This window comes from Salvelinus namaycush, chromosome 1, assembly GCF_016432855.1.
Source record: "Salvelinus namaycush isolate Seneca chromosome 1, SaNama_1.0, whole genome shotgun sequence".
In the NCBI taxonomy this organism is placed as follows: domain Eukaryota; kingdom Metazoa; phylum Chordata; class Actinopteri; order Salmoniformes; family Salmonidae; genus Salvelinus; species Salvelinus namaycush.
Genome location: NC_052307.1, coordinates 51,323,645 through 51,347,914, shown reverse-complemented (window position 1 = coordinate 51,347,914; position 24,270 = coordinate 51,323,645). Strand labels below are relative to the sequence as shown.

General features: G+C 45.6%; 1 protein-coding gene across 1 annotated transcript in view; it reads right to left on the bottom strand.

Moving 5' to 3' along the window:
• Positions 1-24,270, bottom strand: part of LOC120045214 (serine/threonine-protein kinase BRSK2) — a 163,706-nt gene that overhangs the window by 65,103 nt on the left and 74,333 nt on the right. The gene's annotated exons all lie outside the window — the stretch shown is intronic.

Sequence of the window (24,270 nt, the reverse complement as noted above, 5' to 3'; positions counted from 1 at the left end):
GATGCCTAGTGCAAACCTCAGGAGGATAGACACACACACACACACACACACACACACACACACACACACACACACACACACACACACACACACACACACACACACACACACACACACACACACACACACACACACACACACACACCACAACCCCCCCACCAAGAACACCTCCAGTCCAGAGTGCTGAGTTGGATTTACAGAATGCTAGCAGTATAAATGCCAGCTCAGTGAAAACATGAGGGATGAAGCTGTGCAGCTGGCAACTGTTTTTCTCAATAAGTCTCACTCTAATTGCTTCAATAAAGGGTCTGGCTTGTTAGCCAAAGACACAGGTACCATAAACCATAAATACAGAAAAGAAACAAAATGTATTCACAATTCCCTACACAGGTCAGCATTTACAGTACATTAGAGACTGCCTCTACATTTAGAGAATATTACGCTGGGTTTGCCAAATAACTGGTATTTCATTTTCATACTCATATTGCATATCCGTCCCCCCTTCAAATGTCAATAAAGAACACATGAAGTCATCCGTTTTGAATTGAATAAGCGTTATTCATCAGTAACCAGTGGAGTGGTATCAGTGGGAATACCTGCTCCAGCTGATCAGACTAATCCTGTGTTAATACTGATACTGAATGTCCTATTGACTGGGCTTCGCATTGGCTGACCGTTCCTGCGCTATTAGGCTAGGATGTTGGAACACACAATGTTTTTTTGATACGTTAGCGTCGCAGAGGTGGTTCCGTGAACTACACAATCGTGTGATCGTTAACCTTGTCTGAGACCTGGAGAAGTTGTGCTAGCTGCCAGAGTTGGGGTATAACTCAATGGGCTAACAAAGTCTTAATGTTTGGAGGCACTGGGTTCAACACCCAGTAGGTCATACTAGCCTAGCATCAGAACGTATGAGAGTTGCTTGAGAGTTTGTGCAACATCTGGATACACAGAGAGTACTAAACATTGCTGGCTATTACACCATGACCCATGACATCTGGACCCAGTGAGCCAATTAGCTCGCGTGGAATCATGGTGTGCATGCATGATTCTAAAGTTGGGTTCTATGCAGATTTGGTGGCCCACATACACACAGAGTAATACGCAATGTCTTGTAACGGCCCGTGGGTCCCAACTGTCTTAGGTCAGCTGTGAGCTGCCGTAAGGTGATGTGTCCCAATGTAGTCCTTAAGTGCTATATCTCTTAATAAGTGCCCAATTGTCCTGAAGTCCTGAAATCCTTATGTGAGTGTGCCATTGTCCTCCCCAAGGTGTATGTTTATCAAATCTTATTGGTCACCTACACGTGTTTAGCAGATGTTATTGCGGGCGTAGCGAAATGCTTGTGCTTCTAGTTCCCGACAGTGTAGCAACATCTAACGAGTAATATCTAACAATTTCACAACAAATACCTAATACACACAAATCTAAGTAAAGGGATGGAATTAAGAATAAATAAATATATGGACGAGCGCTGTAGGGTGCTCTTGCCTTGATATCTTGCAGTAGGTCTCTCCTGTATTCTGTTTACATACCTACTTTACCCCTCCTACTGCCAGCGAGCCATACTTCTACCCACATACCAACAAAGGGGCACTGACACACCCACAGGGAAAAGGGGGAAAGGGTAGAGGGGTGAGAGAAAGACAAGACGAGAGGCGAGGGAAGAGAGGTAGGAACTAGGAAAGTGAGGCACAGGGGACAGAAGCAACCGACAAAATCGTAAATCTATTCCCATCAAAGCCCCAAATCTTCAAAGGTTCTGTCACTGGTATCGGGGCTGGAGCCTTGGAGCAGGAGGAAATAAATAATGAAACCCTTTAATCTTTTTTTATTTATTAACCTTTATTTATACCGGGGAACAGTGGGTTAACTGCCTTGTTCAGGGGCAGAACAACATATTTTTTACCTTGTCAGCTCAGGGATTCAATCCAACAACTTTTCAGTTACTGGCCCAACGCTCTAACCACCAGGCTACCTGTCGCCCAGTGGCTGGCCCCACCAAGCCCTCTGTCATGCCAGCTTCCTCCTTTCTGCCTTCCTTCTCTCTGCCTTCTCTCACAGACAGGGAATGAAGGAAGGAGGGAAGGAGTAAGAGAGAGATTCAGAGATAGATGGAGGGATGGAGAGAGAGAGAGAAGGACTGAGCGAGAGTTTCTTGCTTACAGCGACACTCAAAATGAAAACGTTTTCTTTTCAATTTCCTCCCGTGCCTTTCTCTGTCTGCCTCGCTCTAACTTATGTCTTATTCTCTTATTTCTCTTTCTCTCTTTCACACTCTCTGGCTCTTTCTCTGCAACGTGCTGTGCTATCAAGGCCTTAACAACAGGGATTCTAATGCTAAGTGCTAGCAACATTCATGTGTTTACATCTGGGATGCTAAAGGTAGGTGCTAGCGACACTTATCCATTTACAACAGCGACGCTAACACGAGGTGCTAGCGAAATTCACGGCAGGGATTTTAATGCTAGGTGCTAGAATCAGCGACAGGGAAAGCGTAAACCTGAAGCCACATATCCTCACACATTCACACTCTTTAATGTCCTGTGGAAATCAATTTAAGAATGCATTTTCATACCATGAAGAAGTTCTCAAAAACTTGCAGCCATAAAATATATATTAGACACACATCTATATACAGTTGAAGTCGGAAGTATACATCCACACGCCATTTTTCTAACAATTGCTTACAGACAAATTATTTCACTTATAAGTCACTGTCTCACAATTCCAGTGGGTCAGACGTTTACATACACTAAGTTGACTGTGCCTTTAAACAGCTTGGAAAATTCCAGAAAATGATGTCATGGCTTTAGAAGCTTCTGACAGGCATCATTTGAGTCAATTTGAGGTGTACCTGTGGATGTATTTTAAGGCCTACCTTAAAACTCAGTGCCTCTTTGCTTGACATCATGGGCAAATCAAAAGAAATCAGCCAAGACCTCAGAAAACAAATTGTAGACCTCCACAAGTCAGGTTCATCCTTGGGAGCAATTTCTAAATGCCTGAAGGTACCACGTTCATCTGTACAAACAATAGTACGCAAGTATAAACACCATGGGACCACGCAGCCTTCATACTGCTCAGGAAGGAGACGCGTTCTGTCTCCTAGAGATGAATGTACTTTGGTGCGAAAAGTGCAAATCAATGCCAGAACAACAGCAAAGGCCCTTGTGAGATGCTGGAGGAAACAGGTACAAAAGAGTCTATATCCACAGTAAAACGAGTCCTATATCGACATAACCTGAAAGGCCGCTCAGCAAGGAAGAAGCCACTGCTCCAAAACCGCCATAAAAAAGCCAGACTACGGTTTGCAACTGCACATGGGGACAAAGATCGTCCTTTTTGGAAAAATGTCCTCTGGTCTGATGAAACAAAATACTGTTTGGCCATAATGACCATCGTTATGCTTAGAGGAAAAAGGGGGAGGCTTGCAAGCCGAAGAACACCATCCCAACCGTGAAGCACGGGGGTGGCAGCATCATGTGTGGGGGTGCTTTGCTGCAGGAGGGACTGGTGCACTTCACAAAATAGATGGCTTCATGAGACAGGAAAAATGTGGATATATTGAAGCAACATCTCAAGACATCAGTCAGGAAGTTAAACCTTGGTCGCAAATGGGTCTTCCAAATGGACAATGACCCCAAGCATACTTACAAAGTTGTGGCAAAATGGCTTAAGGACAACAAAGTCAAGGTATTGGAGTGGCCATCACAAAGCCCTAACCTCAATCCTATAGAAAATTTGTGGGCAGAACTGAAACAGTGTGCGAGCAACGAGGCCTACAAACCTGACTCAGTTACACCAGCTCTGTCAGGAGGAATGGGCCAAAATTCACCCAACTTGTTGTGGGAAGCTTGTGGAAGGCAACTCAAAACGTGTGACCCAAGTTAAACAATTTAAAGGCAGTGCTACCAAATACTAAATACTAATACTATGTAAACTTCTGACCCACTGGGAATGTGATGAAAGAAATAAAAGCTGAAATAAATAAGTATCTCTACTATTATTCTGACATTTCACATTCTTAAAATAAAGTGGTGATTCTAACTGACCTAAGACAGGGAATTTTTACTAGGATTAAATGTCAGGAATTGTGAAATACTGAGTTTAAGTGTATTTGGCTACGGTGTATGTAAACTTCCAACTTCAACTGTATATGCATGCAGCACCAGTATGCACACAGCACGCACACGCACAAACACACACACACACGCACAAACACACACAAACACACACAAACACACACACACACACACACACACACACACACACACACACACACACACACACACACACACACACACACACACACACACACACACACACACACACACACACCACTAATAAAGTGCATATTATCAGTATAATGAGAGGGTATTTTTGGTTAGGGTTGCTAGATTGGATGATTACCTACTAGCCGATCTCCCAGTAAACAGGACTGATTATCCAGCCCATTTCCCCTGAGGGAAACCCACCCTGCCAAACCCCCCACTTTTCCCACAGACAGACTCAAGGTCAACTGACTTACTACTACCAATGACAAAAACTCATCCAAATTGCAACTGTAATGGGTAGATTAACTTGGCTGTCATTAGAGAAGGGCGGTTGCCAGATCATAAGTGAAAATTCCCAAATCAATTTAAAAGACTTGTGTGGAACTATAGAGGACGATTTGGGGTTACAACATGAGAGAATTATAAATAGAACATTTAATTCCAGCACAGTGGATTGCAAAACGCTAATTAACAAACAACTGTAATTGGGGTGGCAGGTAGCCTAGTGGTTAGAGCAGGGGTGGGCAAACTTTTTGACTCGCGGGCCACAATGGGTTCTAAAATTTGACAGAGGGGCCGGGCCAGGAGCATTTGGAGGGAGTGTTTGGGCCGGATATACTAAAGCATTAAATGTAGTGTGTGCAAACCTCATAGCACAGTAAGAACACTACAACCCAATTTATTAACTGTCTTTCAAATGTGAAAAATAGCCCTTATCAGTTAATAAATTTGTCTCAAGGAATATGCAAGATATGGCATTTACATACTATTTCGCCGCCCGTTCTTGTGTTGACTGCTTGCTAGCATAGTTTGCATGCTTCGTGGCAAAGTGACGGCTGATATTGTACTCTTTGAAAACCGCAACAGCTTCTTGGCATATCAGACATACAGCCGTTGATCGGACTTCAGTGAAGAAGTATTTTGTTGTCCACTCCTTATTAAACACTCGGCATTCGCTGTCCACTTTCCTTCTCTTTGGTCCGCTCATTTTCACAGAAGGGCTTAATGGTGACGTGAAACGAAGTGAAAATTAAAGTGAAATAAAGAGAAATACGCGCCACTCCAACAACGGTCAATGTGTTTTGAGTGCGCCATCTATTGGGGAAACGTGGGCATTGCAGGGAAAGGGGAAAAAAAGGAGGTTTTTACTATAATTTGGACAAGTTCGGCGGGCCGGATTAAAAAGCCTAACGGGCCGTATGTGGCCCGCGGGCCGTAGTTTGCCCATGTCTGGGTTAGAGTGTTGGACTAGTAACCGAAAGGTTGCGAGATCAAATCCTCGAGCTGACATGTTAAAATCTGTCGTTCTGCCCCTGAACAAGGCAGTTAGCCCACTGTTCTTAGGCCGTCATTGTAAATAAGAATTTGTTCTTAACTGACTTGCCTAGTTAAATAAAGGTAAACATTGTCAAAATGATATGTGGGGTTGGTAAGGTTCTGAACACTCCTGTGAAGTCAATTATGGAAAACAAGGGGAATGTGAATACAGACATAAGCGTATAGAAGGACGGAATGGAGGAGTGTAGGGGAGGGAAGCATGGAGGTGCATCCCATTCCTTTACCGTCATATCTAATAAGCCCCCCCTCCCCTCCCCCTATCACCCACCCTGTCATCTCCTTGGATCAGTGACACACACACAACACTTCAGTGCCGGTAATTGAACCCATGTACAAGGTAAACAACCACCCCCCCTACCCTATCATTGAGATGGAGAAAGACAACACAATGTATTATGGTCAATTATTCCACATATGGTGTGTTAATGTGTAGTAATAAAGTGTTGATAAGTGGGGTGATGGGGGAGAGGCGGTCGCACAACAGACCTTAGAGAAATTTGGTGAGACAACGTGTCAGCAGCTGTAGACTCCTGAGAGAGAGAGTGTGTGTGTGTGTGTGTGTGTGTGTGTGCGCGTCATACATAATGGTCTCTTTGAACTAAACCAGCCGTAGCATATTTCATACACCATGGTGCTTGTATAGTGCAACATCTGAAGAAAATGATCATGTATTTTCACTGTTCAGTACCAAGACTAACTCCCTCAAGAAGATGTATTGTACTGTAAGAAGTTTCTACCATTCAAATCAAATCACATTTTATTGGTCACATACACGTATTTAGAAGATGTTATTGTGGGTGTAGTGAAATGCTTGTGTTCCTAGCTCCAACAGTGCAGCAGTATCTAACAATTCATAACAATACACACAAATCTAAAAGTAAAAGAATGGAATTAAGAAATATATAAATATTGTGACGAGCTTCACCAGGGTCTGTTATTCCTGTCAATTGTGGGGGGCGAGTTAGAGGAGCCCCTAGTGGGGCTAGGGTTGGGCTGAGGGCTCCAGCTCGAAATGGACAACAGCCACCAAGCATTATTATGGGAAGCTCCATGGTTAGATTGGTGGAAGTCCAAAATACCTGTACACTTTGTTTTCCTGGAGCTAGGGTATTGGATTTATTAGAAATCATGCCCGCCATCAAGAAACAGATTCCTGCTCTGAAAACAGTTGTGTTGCATATTGGGTCTAATGATATTATGCGTGTGAAATCTGTAAAGCTAAGAGACAATTTCTTACAACTCTTGGAGAACGCTCAGAAATGAGCAGGACATATAATTGCAGGACAATTCCATCTCCTCGCCGTTTTAGCCGTTTTTGGCCTCTTCACCAGTGGAATTGGGCATGTCCTTCGTCGAAAATTTAGACTCCGTCTGGAATAGGCCAGGCTACTTTGTGGAAGACGGAATTCACCTGGGTGAAAATGGCTCCCGGCTTTTTTCATTAAACATTGGAAAGGTTCTTGGTCAACTAAATTGACGTGAGGACAATATTAGCATTACATGTAAGTCCATTTTGACCATCTCCTCTTTGGTCACTGTGAGAGTTTCACGTGATGTATCTGAAAGTGGTGACATGCCTAATGGGGGTAACAGGAGCAATGTAATTGCTATTACTAGTCTGTTTTCTTTTCCTAATAGGTATAATCCAATCTTTGAGTCTCCTGTTGTTCTGAAATCTCAAAGTAATCTAACTTGTGTTGAAACTTGTGATTTTAAATACAGAAAAGGTTTGACATTTTTACATTTTATTAACATTTGTAGTTTATTACCTAAAATGGATCATGTTAAAATCTGGTTCTCTCAGGCAGACCCTGATATTTTTATTTGATCTGAAACCTGGTTAACTGATAAAACCCTGGATTCTGAGGTTGCTATGGATGGTTACAATGTGTTTAGGGCTGATATGAAAGGCAAAGGTGGTGGTGTTGCTATTTACACAAATAATCGTATTTCTGTCTCTCTGTTAAAGTCTACCTCCAGTCCTTGAATTGTTGGATTTAAGTCTTCAGTTGGGTTCAACTTCAGAAATAACAGTTATAGGAATCTATCGTCCACCCTCCGCCAAGAAGTGTGTACTAAACAAACTCAATGATTTAATTGCCATTTTTACTACCCCAGAGATGTTGATCGCTGGAGATTTTAATCTTGCATGGGGAACACAGGATGCTGACTGTTTAAAGGATTATTTTACTAATCTAAATTTGACCTAACTGATTACAAAACCTACTCGTACAAACTTAAAAGACCCTACGGAATTGACTTTGATTGACCTCATATTTACAAATACTCCAGAGAAATATTCTGGGAGTGGGGTATTTGCTTTGGATATTAGTGACCATTGTATGTGTCAGGGATATACGGATGCCTAGATCCAAACCACTGATTTAACACTGATTCCTCGTCTGGTCTCTCCTCTGCAGCTGGATCCAACCTTACCACGTCACAGCAAGCTTCTGCCACAACATGGACACAGCAGAGATCACCCAGATCCGGAATATGGTAGCCCACCAAGGAGAACTGTTAGGACGGCAGCAAGAACCGCTCTCCCAAATCTCCGGGACCCATCGGGCACTTGCTGAGTCCCTCCAACCACGGCACGCCCCCAACCAAGGAGGAACCAATACCAAGGTCTCATCGCCCAGGGCTACAGACATCATTGTGGTTCCTCAAGGGAATCTGCGCCAGGAACCCAAGATCCCAGCTCCTGATTGGTATGATGGCCACCCGGGAGGATGCAAGGGGTTCCTCACTCAGTGATCTCTGGTGAGAGAGCTACAGTCCACCTCGTTCCACACAGATCAGGCCATGATCGACTACATCATCTCTCTACTCTCAGGCCAAGGCCCTGGCATGGGCAACGGCGGTGTGGGAAGAGCAGCCACCATCTTGCAGATCCATAGTAGCATTCACTGCCGAGCTGCGAAGAGTGTTTCACCAACCAGTCGACGGACAAGATGCGGCCAGCCGACTGTTCAACCTCCACCAAGGGGTCAGACCAGTTGCTGACTTCGCCATTGGGGGGGGGTGGGTCGCACTCGTCGCACACGTCTGAGCCCACAGGAGCATGGCTGCTGTCTCTATGGCGGAGGTCTCGGTCATCTCTGTGCTACCTGTCCAGAGCTGACGGGAAACGCCAGGGCTCGCCAGGACAGGGGGAGACCCTGACGAGCTGAGCAGTTACCTCCCAGCTACCCAGTCACCGTCTGTTACTACCCGCAACCCTCCACTGGGAAAACCGTCAGCACCAGATTCAAGCCTTTGTGGACTGCGGGCCGAGGATAATTTCATTGATCAATACTGCAGATTCATGCCCTCAATGGATGCCCCATTGGCTCCGGTCAGGTGGAATATCAGACCAAGCCCATTCTACTGCAGGCTGGGGTGAACCACTGAGACTCTTAGTTTTCTGTTGATAACTGCTCCCGAGAACCCCCTTATCCTAGGGTACCCCAGGCTAGCGCTACATAACCCACTAGTTTCCTGGTCCACGGGACACCTACTAGACCGGGGTAAGGACTGCCAGACCTAAAATCTAAGACCCCCAACAAGAGCCTCGCCGTGTCCTAATGCATCCCTTGGAGACCAAGACTTTTCCACTCTCCCTCCCGAATACTTTGACCTCCGGGAGGCCTTCAGTAAGAGGCAGGCCGCCACCCTTCCCCCTCATTGTCCTTACAACTGTGCCATAGAACTCCTACCCGGCACCACACCTCCCCGGGGTCGTCTGTACTCCCTCTCGACCTCTGAAGCAGCAGTCATGGACAATTACATCCGGGAGTCGCTGGAGGCAGGTTTCATTCGCCCCTCTACATCCCCTGCTAGTGCATGCTTCTTCTTCGTGGGTAGAAAGTATGGGGGCCTGCGTCCCTGCATACAATCTTGTGAGAAACAGGGAGGGAGATGAATGGAAGACTGCCTTTAACACCCCTAGTGGCCACTATGAGTATTTGGTCATGCCCTTCGGATTATCGAACTCACCGGCAGACTTTCAAGCATTGGTCAATGTCATTCTGAGGGATATGTTGAATCGGTTAGTCTTTGTTTACCTCGACGACATCTTGATCTTCTCCAAGACCCTTCCGGGAACACCTACTGCAGTCCACCAAGTCCTAAGATGCCTCATGCAGAGTCAACTATATGTCAAGATAGAGAAGTGTGAGTTCCACATATCCCAGGTTTCCTTCCTGGGTCACGTTATCTCTACAGCAGGCATCCAAATGGACACCGTAAAGATTGAGGCGGTCGCGGCCTGGCCTGGTTTTCCTTTGGTAATCATTGATTGTCCTTGTTGACCCTGCCACATACGTCTCGTGTCTGAGCCGTTGAATTACAACTCCACTTTGTCTCTGTAGTGACGTTTTGCCTGTTTGATTGCCAGGCTTTAGACATAGTTTCAGGCTTTTATTTTGAAAAATGAGCAAGATTTTTCAAAACTAGTCAGGTGTCCTCTGATTAGTTCCTGCGCGCGAGAGGGGTAGCTCTCCATTTTCTTTCTCTCTTTTATTGAATAGGTTACGGTCCGGTTGAAATATCATCGATTATGTTTGTTAAAAACAACCTGAGGATTGATTATAAAAAACATTTGACATGTTTCTACAGACATTAAGGATACTTTTTGGAATTTTCGTCGAACGGAACGAGGCTTTGGTTTTCTGAACATAACACGCAACCCAAATGGCGTTTTTTTGTTATAAAAGTAATATTTATCGAACAAAAATAACATTTGTTGTGTAACTGGGAGTCTCGTGAGTGCAAACATCCGAAGATTATCAAAGGTAAGCGATTCATTTTATTGCTTTTCTGACTTTCGTGACCATGCTAATTTGAGGCTAGCTGTTGTAGCATTGATTGATACACTCACAAAAGCTTGGATTGCTTTCGCTGCAAAGCATATTTTCAAAATCTGACACGATAGGTGGATATTAACAACAAGCTAAGATGTGTTTTGGTATATTTCACTTGTGATTGCATGATTATAAATATTTTTAGTAATATTTTGCGCCCTGCAATTCAGCGGTTGTTTAGGAAAATGATCCCGCTAAAGGGATCCGTAGCGCAGAGAAGTTAAATGCGGTGGTTTGTGCTTTCGGTTTTGCGCGAATGCTGCCATCTTTCCATGGTTTCTGGTTTGGGTAGGTTTTAATAGCCACAGCTATTAAACATCCCCTATACACTTCCTGATGAACTCATTCACCATGTCTGTGTATACGTCAATGTTTTCTCAGAGGCTACTCGGAAAATATCCCAGTCCACGTGATCAAAACAATCTTGAAGCATGGATTCCGATTGGTCAGACCGGAGTTGAATAGATCTTAGCACGGGTACTTTCTTTCTTTTTTTCTCTTCTTTTTTTTTACCCCATTTTTCTTCCCAATTTCGTGGTATCCAATTGTTAGTAGTTACTATCTTGTCTCATCACTACAACTCCCGTACGGGCTTGGGAGAGATGAAGGTCGAAAGCCATGCGTCCTCCGAAACACAACCCGACCAAGCCGCACGGCTTCTTAACACAGCGCGCATCCAACCCGGAAGCCAGCCGCACCAATGCGTCGGAGGAAACACCGTGCACCTGGCGACCTGGTTAGTGTGCACTGCGCCCGGCCCGCCACAGGAGTCGCTAGTGCGCGATGAGACAAGGATATCCCTACCGGCCAAACCCTCCCTAACCCGGACGACGCTAGGCCAATTGTGCGTCGCCCCATGAACTCCCGGTCGCGGCCGGCTGCGACAGAGCCTGGGCTCGAGCACGGGTACTTTCTGTTTGAGTTTCTGCCTATAGGAAGGGAGGAGCAAAATGGAGTCATGATCAGATTTACCGAAGGGAGGGCGGAGGAGGACTGTGTAAGCATCCCGGAAGGGGGAGAAGCAGTGGTCGGTGTTTTTCCAGAGTGAGTACTACAGTACAGTCAATGTGTTGATAGAACTTCGGTAATGTTTTCCTCAAATTTGCTTTGTTAAAATCCCCAGCTAAAATAAATGCAGCCTCAGGATATGTGGTTTCCAGTTTGCATAATGCCCAGTGTAGTTCCTTGAGGGACGTTGTGGTATCGGCTTGAGCGGGAATATACACAGCTGTGACTATAACCGAAGAGAATTCTCTTGGGAGGTAATACGGTCGGCATTTGATTGTGAGGAATTCTAGGTCGGGTGAAGAAAAGGACTTGAGTTTCTGTATATTATCACAATCACACAATGAGTTGTCAATCATGAAACATACACCACCGCCTTTCTTCTTCCCGGAGAGATCTTTATTCCTGTCTGCGCGATGTACTGAGAACCCAGCTGGCTGTATGGACGGGGACAGTATATCCCGAGAGAGCCATGATTCCGTGAAACAGAGTATGTTACAGTCCCTGATGACTCTCTGGAAGGAGATCCTCGCCCTGAGCTCGTCTACTTTATTGGCCAGAGACTGAACATTAGCGAGTAATATACTTGGAAGCAGTGGATGGTGTGCACGCCGCCTGAGTCGGACTAGAAGTCCACTCCGAATACCTCTTCTCCACCGGCTGTGTCTTGGAGCAGCCTCTTGGATAAGTTCAATTGCCCTGGGGGTTACGAACAAAGAATCCAATTCGGGAAAGTTGTATTCCTGGTCGTAATGCTGGTGAGTTACCGCCGCTCTGATATCTAAAAGTTATTTCCGGCTGTATGTAATAACACAAAAAACGTTCTGGGATAACGTAAGAAATAACACACAAAAAAACAAATTACTGCAAAGTTGCTTAGGAGCTAGAAGCAGAACCTCCATGTCTGTCTGCGCCATCACTCGCACCATTATAATCAGTTGTTATAAAACAATGTGCTACTCAGGCTAATAAAATGTGATTGATTGACTATTGTAGGCTTAGTCCCAGTCCCAGCATCTCAGGCTCTGATTGGTTGAGGCGGCCTGTGGTTTCCAGAGGGAATTGTGGGTAGTGTAGTTGGCTGAGGATGAATGTAGTTCATGATTGGGATAATCAGTGCTAACGAGACAGGGTACGTCAAAAGCGCATGTGGCATCCCCCCTGTGAGGAATATGAGAGTGTGTGCGTCATGCGTAATACCCATTTCTTTAGAGTAGCTGGAGGAGTGCAGATGTTCTCTCTTCCCCTCTCGCTGCATCCTTCCCTCTTCCTTTCCCTATTCCCTCTATCCTTTGTCCCTCTCGTTCCACTCCCTCTAGCTCTATCATTAGCCGAACAGACTGTGTGAGTATTCAGTGAAAACAAAATCATATATGAATCAGAGACAGCATGAGAGTAAAACATTTTTTTAATAGTTTAGATGATCTAATTCCACAACAATGCTTAAACTGCATCAGGAGACCCGTTTCGAGGTCTGGAAAACATGAATAATACATTTGGATTTTGGGGTGTAGTTACCCTTTTAATGTAGGTGGCACTAGCAAGAGACCGTTGGTTAGCAATGTTTCTGCAGCGCTCATGTAATTGCAGAGTTTGCAAAACAAATGCCCACCGGATTGATGCAACTCGTCATGATATCATTCTGCCAGGTAGGCAGAGGCTACTTGATCCTATTCACTGATCCTATTCACTGATCCTATTCACTGATCCTATTCAAATCACTGGTAATAATGTGTCAATAAAGCACTACTGTTTCTACAGTCAAATCAAATCAAAATGAATTAGTCACATGCGATGTATACAACAGGTGTAGTAGACCTTACAGTGAAATGCTTACTTACAAGCCCCTAGCCGACAGTGCAGTTTCAAAAAATACGGTTAAGAATAAGAGATAAAACTAACAGGTAATTAAAGAGCATCAGTAAAAAATAACAATATATAGAAGGAGGTGCGGGTACAGAATCAATGTGTGGGGGCACCGGTTAGTTGAGGTAGTATGTACACGTAGGTAGAGTTAATTAAAGTGACTATGCATAGATGACAACAGAGATTGGCAGTGGTGTGGAGAGAGGGGGGGGGGGGGGGCAATGCAAATAGTCTGGGTAGCCATTTGATTAGATGTTCAGGAGTCTTATGGCTTGGGGGTAGAAGCTGTTTAGAAGCCTCTTGGACCTAGACTTGGTGCTCCTGTACCGCTTGCCGTGCGGTAGCAGAGAGAACAGTCAATGACTAGGGTGGCTGGAGTCTGAATTTTCAGGGCCTTCCTCTGACACCGCCTGGTATAGATGTCCTGGATGGCAGGAAGCTTGGCCCCAGTGATGTACTGGGCAGTTCGCACTACCCTCTGTAGTGCCTTGCGGTCGGAGAACGATCTGTTGCCATACCAGGCAGTGATGCAACCAGTCAGGATGCTCTCGATGGTGCAGCTGTAGAACCTTTTGAGGATCTGAGGACCCATGCCAAATCTTGTCAGTCTCCTGAGGTTTTGTTGTGCCCACTTCACGACTGTTATGGTGTGCTTGGACCATGTTAGTTTGTTAGTAATGTGGACACCAAGGAACTTCAAGCTCTCAACCTGCTCCACTGCAGCCCCGTCGATGAGAATGGGGGCGTGCTCGGTCCTCTTTTTCCTGTAGTCCACAATCATCTCCTTTGTCTTGATCACGTTGAGGGAAAGGTTGTTGTCCTGGCACCACATGGCCAGGTCTCTTACCTCCTCACTATAGGCTGTCTCGTTGTTGTCGGTAATCAGGCAGGTTACATTCGTGTTCTTGGGCACAGGCACTATGGGGCTTCACGGAGTCGGTACAAACATGTTGGTATTACAGACTCAGGCAGGGAGAGGTTGAAAATGTCAGTGAAGACACTTGCTAGTTGGTCAGCGCATGCTCGCAGTACATGTCCTGGTAATCTGTCTGGCCCTGCGACCTTGTGAATGTTGACCTGTCTAAAGGTCTTACTCACATCGGCTGTGGAGAGCGTGATCACACTGTCTTCCTGTACATCTGGTGCTCTCATGCATGTTTCAGTGTTATTTGCCTCGAAGCCAGCATAGAAGTAGTTCAGCTCGTCTGGTAGGCTCGTGTCACTGGGCAGCTCTCGGCTGTGCTTCCCTTTGTAGTCTAATGGTTTGCAGGCCCTGCCACATCCGACGAGCGTCAGAGCCGGTGTAGTACGACTCAATCTTACTCTTGTATTGATGCTTTGCCTGTTTGATGGTTCATCGGAGGGCATTGCGGGATTTCTTATAAGCTTCCGGGTTAGAGTCCCGCCCCTTGAAAGTGGCAGCTCTTGCCTTTAGCTCAGTGCGGATGTTGCCTGTAATCCATGGCTTCTGGTTGGGGTATGTACGTACAGTCACTGTGGGGACGAAGTCATCGATGCACTTATTGATGAAGCCAATGACAGATGTGGTGTACTCCTCAATGCCATTGGAGGAATCCCGGAACATATTCCAGTCTGTGCTAGCAAAACAGTCTTGTAGCTTAGCATCTGCTTCATCTGACCACGTTTTTATTGATCTAGTCACTGGTGCTTCCTGCTTTAATTTTTGCTTGTAAGCAGGAATCAGGAGGATGGAATTATGGCCAGATCTGCCAATTGGAGGGCGAGGGAGAGCTTTGTATGAATCTCTATGTGTGGAGTATAGGTGGTCCAGAGTTCTTTTCCCTCTGGTTTCACATTTAACATGCTGATAGAAATTTGGTAAAACTGATTTAAGTTTCCCTGCATTAAAGTCTCCGGCTACTAGGAGCACCGCCTCTGGGTGAGCGTTTTCTTGTTTGCTTATGGCAGAATACAGCTAATTCAATGCTATCTTAGTGCCAGCCTCTGACTGTGGTGGTATGTAAACATCTACAAAGAATACAGATGAAAACTTTCTCGGTAGGCAGTGTGGTCTACAGCTTATCATGAGAAACTCTACCTCAGGCGAGCAATAGCTCGAGATTTCCTTAGATATCATGCACCAGCTGTTGTTTACAAAAATACATAGACCCCCGCCCCTTGTCTTACCAGACGCCGCTGTTCTATCCTGCCGGTACATTGTTTAACCAGCCAGCTGTATTTTGATGTTGTCGTCATTCAGCCACAACTCCGTGAAGCATAAGATGTTACAGTTTTTAATGTCCCTGTTGGTAGTTTAATCTTAAGCGTAACTCGTCGATTTTATTGTCCAAAGATTGCACATTTGCTAGTAGAATTGAGGGAAGTGGGGGTTTATTCGATCGCCTTTGACTTCTCAGCAGGCAGCCCGCTCTCCGGCCTCTCTTTCTCCGCCTCCTCTTCACGCAGATCACGGGGCTCGAGGCCTGTTCCCGAGGGAGCCGTATATCCTCCGCCTTGGGCTCGTCAGAGTAGTGAAAGAAGAAAAAGGATTCTGCTAGTCCGTGGTGAGTAATCGCAGTCCTAATGTCTAGAAGTTATTTTCGGTCATAAGAGATGGTAGCGGCAACATTATGTACAAAATGAGTAAAAAAATAAGTTACAAACAACGCAGATAAACAAACAAAAAAACACAATCGGTTAGGGGCACATAAAACGTCTGCATTCTGCTCTTGCGCCATTTTAGGGTCCCTCCATTACCACCAATGGTCTCACTTATCTCAGGGATTTAGCTACTGTGTCTATGCATTAACTCTGAGGGATTAACACAGGTTCATTATCACCAACACAAAGTCATTAAGAAAAAAATCCATATGCAAAACTAGACACAGATATGCAAAACCATACACAATGCACTCTCATACACATTACAGGGATACATACGAATGCATGCATAATGGTGCGCACAAGGCAGATCTACACAAAAATATGTGGAGCCGCACTCTCCCTTTCTCTTAGTCTTTCTCTCTCTCTCTCTCTTACACTCACACATGCACACGCATGCACACACACACGGACACACACATATACACACGAACACACACACATGCACTGCAATCAGTGTCTCACGTGTTAATAGATCGGTAATGCTTAGGCTCTTCCTCTCTCCCACTAGCAGTGTTCCGAGCACTGGGATCAATGGAAAATTCTTCCACGGGAAGTCTGTAATCTCCCTAACACAGCCCACCAACTCCCTCTTCATGAAATGTGCACACACACGCACACAGAAACACACGTGCGCATACGCACACACACACACACGCACACAGAAACACACGTGCGCACACACACGCACACACACACACACACCATAACCGAGGGCACTGTATGAAGAGGTCTTCGTCAACTGATGGTGCTGTCATACTGAACCCCTGAGCGAGCTCAGCTCACCCATCCATTTCACCACCTCCACAGAGGGACCTGGCCCTGAACAGCTGCGTGTCTGCTGCAGTATCATTCCTCAGTGTGTGTGTGTGTTTGTTTGTCTTCCTCTTGTCTCAAGAGGACCACAATGGAAATAAGTCCCAGACTTTATTGTGTGTTATCCTCAATGATTTTACCTCATGTGCACGTATGGCTTTTTCAAGTTACATATGTGCTTGTTTTTTTTTTTAAATGGTCGAATGAATAAACTAAACTGAAACTAAACTTTGTGTTCGTGTGTGTGTGTGTGTGTGTGTGTCTGCGTGTGTACTGGTATGTGGCCAGAGGATATACAGAAAGCCCTGTAATAAAACTAGTGAGGACCTCTAGAGATTGAAGATACACTGAGAACCAGTGATGTGTTCATTAGTGGACCCTAAGGACTACTAACGATGTGGCATGTATGATGCGTGTGGGTTGAGAGATAAGACGGATGAAAGCCTTCCTCCTGAGTTACAGAATAACTGAGATGTGGCGTCAATGGATCTGTTCTTATAAAGAAGTCTTCTACAGTGTGATAGACAACGACTAAGGTCATACGTTGAAGACGTTCCAAGGTGACTCAATAACACCTTCACAGACCCTCAACACCATACATCACTGAATCAAACAAGCTGCTCCTTGGTCGACACAGTGTGAATGACCAGATAATCCCGCAGGCTATCGTACGGCAGAGGATTACACACTCACACCCTCTCCCTCGCTCACGCAAAGATGTCCAAGGAAGGCCAAACTGACTGACATTCATCTCGCTGCATCCTCCGAAAGTTACCTAGGGGCCAACACACAAGCACACACACACACACACACACACACACACACACACACACACACACACACACACACACACACACACACACACACACACACACACACACACACACACACACACACACACACACACACACACACACACACACACACACCCATCCAATAATCGCACCATCCGGCCTCTCCTGACCAATCAATGGCCTGGCTCTGCGTGGGCTGAGCATTCTTAATGAATCGTAAGGATTGATTGGGGAGCCGCTCGTTCGCAGCTCTTCCAAATCCCGCGTTAATTGAAATGCAATACGGAGCCCAGGGCCATGGAGAGGGACGTCAATTGGAACATCCTCTCAGAAATCAAACCGCCATCTGTTGCTGTGATAACGAGGGCTGTGTCCGAAAACGTTACGAACTGTCAAATCCTTGCTTCCTCAGATCTTGTTTCCTCAATTTTGTCTCAAAGCACACTGGAGGAGAGGATCCAAGGACCCTCCCCTGGGTCTCCTTCTCCAATGAGCTTTGAGAGGACAGCCTATTGTAGGAGTAGAGAGAGAAAGAGAGAGGGGATGGGATGTTTGACTGTTTTTAGTTTCGAATGAGCCTGAATGAGTCTGGAGCTGAGGACTGCAACCAGAGTTGTGGTGCGTTGGCGTAATGTGAGTTGGCTGGAGGATGTTCTGCGTACACATTGGGAATACCGGGTATTTGCTGCAGTCACGCAAACACTCATTCAGATAGAAGACCGCCGTGTTATGATTGTCACTACATAGTGTCATGTTAAACAATCACTTATAGGAGAGGAGAAGTTTGATTTGAGGATTGAATTGAGTCCCTCGTTGAAAGCTTTCGATTGTTTATTGGTAACAACGGTTGGACTCGTATGTTTCCGTCTAGTTTCCAATCGAAGCGTATCTATGCAAACACTGCATGTGAAATAAAAAAAGACTCATAGAGTTAGTCTTCACTCTGTAACTCCCAGGTCTCCTTCTGGTATGTAAATGATAACTAGCCAGGGCTGGGGAGAGAGAGCATATGAAGGCCATTCATTCTCATATGAGAGTTCTGGAGGTGACGGGCTGAGAAATAGCAAGCTGAGCGTCTCCCCTGTTCCCAGCTGCAATGGTGATGACTACATTACACAGAATACATTATAGCATAATCATACAGAGAGAGAGAGAGAGAGAGAGAGAGAGAGAGAAAAAGAGGGGTTCAGAGAGATAGAGAAAGATTGGGAGAGAGAGCACGAGAGAGAGAGAGGGAGGGAGAGAGAGAAAGTTCCAAAGGAATAGAGACATTGTAAATGCCATAAGACATTTGAAATGACTCCAGTCCTTTGGAATTGTTGTGTTTACTGTAAATGTTTCATTTTTTATTTCACTTTTGTTTATTATCTATTTCACTTACTTTGGCAATGTAAACACGTTTCCCATGCCAATAAAGCCTTACAAATTTAATTTGAGAGTAGAGAGAGAGAGAGAGAGAGAGAGAGAGAGAGAGAGAGAGAGAGAGAGAGAGAGAGAGAGAGAGAGAGAGAGAGAGAGAGAGAGAGAGAGAGAGAGAGAGAGAGAGAGAGAAAGAGAGAGAGAGGGAGAGAGAGAGAGAGAAGGGGAAGTGATGGTGCTGTCAGGGAAAGCAGATTAAGGTCAGCTGTGATTCATCAAGTAAGGGCAGATGCTCTCTTCTGTGGCGGATTGCAATCTGTATTCTTTAATTTTATCCCCCTTTTTCTCTTTAGCCTCCTCACCCGGTATCACCCCCTCCACCAGCGCCATCTCTCTCGCTCTCAAGGGCTCAGACATAGACACGCACAAGCATGCTCGCACACATGTATGCACGCACGCACAAACACGATAGAGACTCACTAAACTGTAAATGCATATAAACAGTCACATACATACGCACACACACACAGTGTGTAAAAGGTACTCAGTAGTACTAACACAATTAACCAAGTATGGACACCATTAACTAAGTCAGCCACTCGTTGAGAGCAGAAATTAAATTATTCTAGTCAAGCAAGACCAAGATCAAGAAAACCTCTACAGTGGCTTCTCCTATTAAACCCAGCAAAAAAACAAACGTCCTCTCACTGTCAACAGCGTTTGTTTTCAGCAAACTTAACATGTGTAAATATTTGTATGAACATAACTGGATTCCACAACTGATACATAAACTGAACAAGTTCCACAGACATGTGACTAACAGAAATTTAATAATGTGTCCCTGAACAAAGGGGGGGTCAAAATCAAAAGTAACAGTCAGTATCTGGTGTGGCCACCAGCTGCATTAAGTACTGCAGTGCATCTCCTCCTCATGGACTGCCTCCAGATTTGCCAGTTCTTGCTGTGAGATGTTACCTCACACTTCCACCAAGGCACCTGCAAGTTCCCGGACATTTCTGGGGGGAATGGCCCTAGCCCTCACCCTCCGATCCAACAGGTCCCAGACGTGCTCAATGGGATTGAGATCCGGGCTCTTCGCTGGCCATGGCAGAACACTGACATTCCTGTCTTGCAGGAAATCACGCACAGAACGAGCAGTATGGCTGGTGGCATTGTCATGCTGGAGGGTCATGTCAGGATGAGCCTGCAGGAAGGGTACCACATGAGGGAGGAGGATGTCTTCCCTGTAACGCACAGCATTGAGATTGCCTGCAATGACAACAAGCTCAGTCCGATGATGCAATGACACACCGCCCTAGACCTTGATGGACCCTCCACCTCCAAATCGATCCCGCTCCAGAGTACAGGCCTCGGTGTAACGATCATTCCTTCGACGATAAACGCAAATCCGACCATCACCCATGGTGAGACAAAACCGCGACTTGTCAGTGAAGAGCACTTTTTGCCAGTCCTGTCTGGTCCAGTGACGGTGGATTTGTGCCCATAGGCGACGTTGTTGCCGGTGATGTCTGGTGAGGACCTGCCTTACAACAGGCCTACAAGCCCTCAGTCCAGCCTCTCTCAGCCTATTGCGGACAGTCTGAGCACTGATGGAGGAATTGTGCGTTCCTGGTGTAACTCGGGTAGTTGTTGTTGCCATCCTGTACCTGTCCCGCAGGTGTGATGTTCGAATGTACCGATCCTGTGCAGGTGTTGTTACACGTGGTCTGCCACTGCGAGGACGATCAGCTGTCTGTCCTGTCTCCCTGTAGCGCTGTCTTAGGCGTCTCACAGTACGGACATTGCAATTTATTGCCTTGGCCACATCCTCAGTCCTCAACCCTCCTTGCAGCATGCCTAAGGCACGTTCACGCAGATAAGCAGGGACCCTGGGCATCTTTCTTTTGGTGTTTTTCAGAATTAGTAGAAAGGCCTCTTCAGTGTTTTAATTTCTCATAACTGTGACCTTAATTGCCTACCGTCTGTAAGCTGTTACTGTCTTAACGACCGTTCCACAGGTGCATGTACATTAATTGTTCATGGTTCATAGAACAAGCATGGGAAACAGTGTTTAAACCCTTTACAATGAAGATCTGTGAAGTTATTTGGATTTTTACGAATTATCTTTGAAAGACAGGGTCCTGAAAAAGGGACGTTTATTTTTTTTCTGAGGTTATATTTTACACATACATCCCCCCTCTCCGTCTCACACAACCAATTTCCTGCCATCATGACATATTTTCTACACTTATCTGGTCTCACCAGGTGGTCCTCTAACAGCCGCTAGCCCCCCTCTCCTCATTCCTGCCACCATCCCTCCATTCGCCACACCCCATCCATCCCTACCACCTTGACTGTCTCCCTCTCCCTCTCCCCCCCTCCCATCTCCACCATCTCCCTGGCTTACAAATGCTAAATGTTCCCTTAGGACTAAAGTCTGGATGCTCTACCCCTTGCTGGGCCCAGGAATGACACATAGGCGCACACACACACACACACACACACACACACAAACACGCACACCCACACTCACAGACATAAAATGCAATTGACACTGTACAGTGTGCCTGTGCCCACACACGTGTGTTGTACATCAATGGACATCAATGGACATCCACACCTCTGTGTATGTTCTAACCCCACAGCTTGTGTCACTTTAGGAGAAGTGAAGACTCATTACACAACAAGAGCTCACGGTCTCACTTCAGTATTCAAAATTTGTCCAGGCGGGTGTGGATAAACATCTATGGGTGAAGTTAAAGTAGGTAAGGGTTAAGGCTGTATCACATCCGGCCGTGATTGGGAGTCCCATAGACGGCGCACAATTGGCCCAGCGTTGTCCGGGTTTGGCCGGTGTAGGCCGTCATTGTAAATAAGAATTTACTTACTTGCCTAGTTAAATAAAGGTTAAATAAAAACAATTTAAATAAGGTTTGGGATAGGGTTCAAACATAAAAAACTTGACAGTTAAGTTTAGGCATTAATTCGGAGTGGTTGAGGTAAGGGTTAAGGTTTGGGAAAGGGTTCAAACTGAAGAAAAAAAATTACGAAAATCAAGTACCCAGAACTGGGATTGAACCCCCAATCCTCAGAGTTGTAGCTCACGTTTTAAGCCCTTCCTCTATCCCCATCTACAACACCCTAACGCGAGTCTACTCGATGGTAACAAGCACTCGCGTTGCGCCTAGTGGATGATATTGACATTGCATGCATGCACAAGGCATCTCCCGACGTCCTGGGGACCTGGAAAAACGTCTAATACTGCAGTGGATCTGGTGTGACCTGGCTGCATTATGGTATAGCTATATCCATAGAGCAGAGTAGGAAGTTGTAATATGGAGTGAGATTAGATGATTGTAAATATATAGAACATGCGACTCCAGTTATGTTGTATAATTTGCAATGACTCTCACTCGATATTCTTAGTCTAAATGCCAGGGATGACATCATTATCTCAGAAGGGTGCTGGTGATGATGTTAGGTGGTGTACTCTGGCTCTGCACCTTCTCGTCTCCTCCGGTCTCTAAATGTCAAGTCGCCGGTCTGTGTGTGCTCAGACTGTCTTCAGCTGTTACAAACGCACCATCAGTCTAGGACCACACACACACACACGCACACACGCACACGCAAATGCAGAAGCACATGCAAATGCCATGCTAATACTGCTACAGAAGCCAGAGAGAGATGGAGAGAGATGAGTGAGACAAACAAAGAGGAAGGAGGGATGGAGAACAGTGTTAACGTTTTGTCGTTCATTTTCGATGAAGGGAGAGAAGGGAAATAAGCTAGAGGCCGAGGGAGTACGGAATGAGGGGTAGAAAGACATGCGCACGTGTACGCGTGCACACACACACACACACACACACACACACACACACACACACACACACACACACACACACACACACACACACACACACACACACAAACTGAAAAGATGAAAAAACAGATGTAGTGTACCTGCGGCAACGGCCTTTTAAACAAAGAAACACATCAGGATTCAGGAGTACACTTGCGTTGAAAATCAAACCTTTTGAAAATGCAAAAAAAGTATGAATGACTTTTGAGGCGAGACAACAGAGGAAGGGAATATGTTTTCAACATGTTGTTGCCTCCGAGTGCGTGTGTGGTGTGTTGTCTGGTGGATCTGCCTTGTGTAGGGGGAAAGACAGACGGCCAATAACTCATGCTGGAAAGACGTCATTTTCTCCCCTCCCCTTTTCAAAGCCAATCACTCCCTGTTCCTATGACAACAAGCCCCTCAGATGTTGAGACTGGGAGAGTAGAGAGAGAGAAATATAGAGAAAGAGAGAGAGAGAGAAAGAGAGGAAAGAAAGATTTGAACACATTTGAAACATAAAGCCTGATAGAACGAGGGGAAAATGTGTCATTCAACTCAAACTAACTTCAGACACACACACACACAAACACACCCTAATCAGAGTTAACGACCCATTAACCAACTAAACCAAGGCCGTGGAAATGAAGAGTGAGAGGGTTAAAGTGTTGAGTAGGCCTGATGGGTGGAGTAATGGTCCTCTCTCTTCTCTCTCCCATTCTCTCCATCCCACTTGTTCTCTCATTAGGCTGAAAGAACAACATCAGCGGAAAGGAGAGGCAGCAGCTCTGAAATGGCCCGTTTAGCTGACTGCACACACACACACACACACTGTACACTCTGTACACACACCGTACACACACACACACACACACACCATATGAGAGGGCAAGAGTGTGTTTGCACTTTCACAAATTATTACATATTTTTTTATTTACAGTATTACTGTATACACACACATCTTACCAAACTCTACTTTCCACTGCCTTGGTGAGTGCACGGTGCACACACGCATGTGCAGACTGACAAAACACACACACGTTTAACTGCCCTTACCGAGGGGTGACAATGGGAATGAGGGAAAGTAAAGCATGTGCTTTGTCAACAGAACATCTCCCCCACTACATCCTAGTGGGCCCACTGGAGTCATGATATTTAGTCCACAGACACACACACACAACACACACACACACACACACACACACACACACACACACACACACACACACACACACACACACACACACACACACACACACACACACACACACACACACACCAGCCAGGGTGTTTTTTATTAAGAACATTTGTCACCCATGGCTGCCTGTAACCCTTTCTCTATGCCGTGGACAAAGCAGTGTGACAGTGCCAAGCACCACACTAACCTCCTGCACTGGTACACCATCTATCTCACTCTATTGAGGTGTTGGCACTGCTGAAGTGTGTGTGTCTGTGTGTGTGTGTGGGCCAGCGTGCGTGCTAAGTGTGTCATGATGATCTCATCCTGTGCG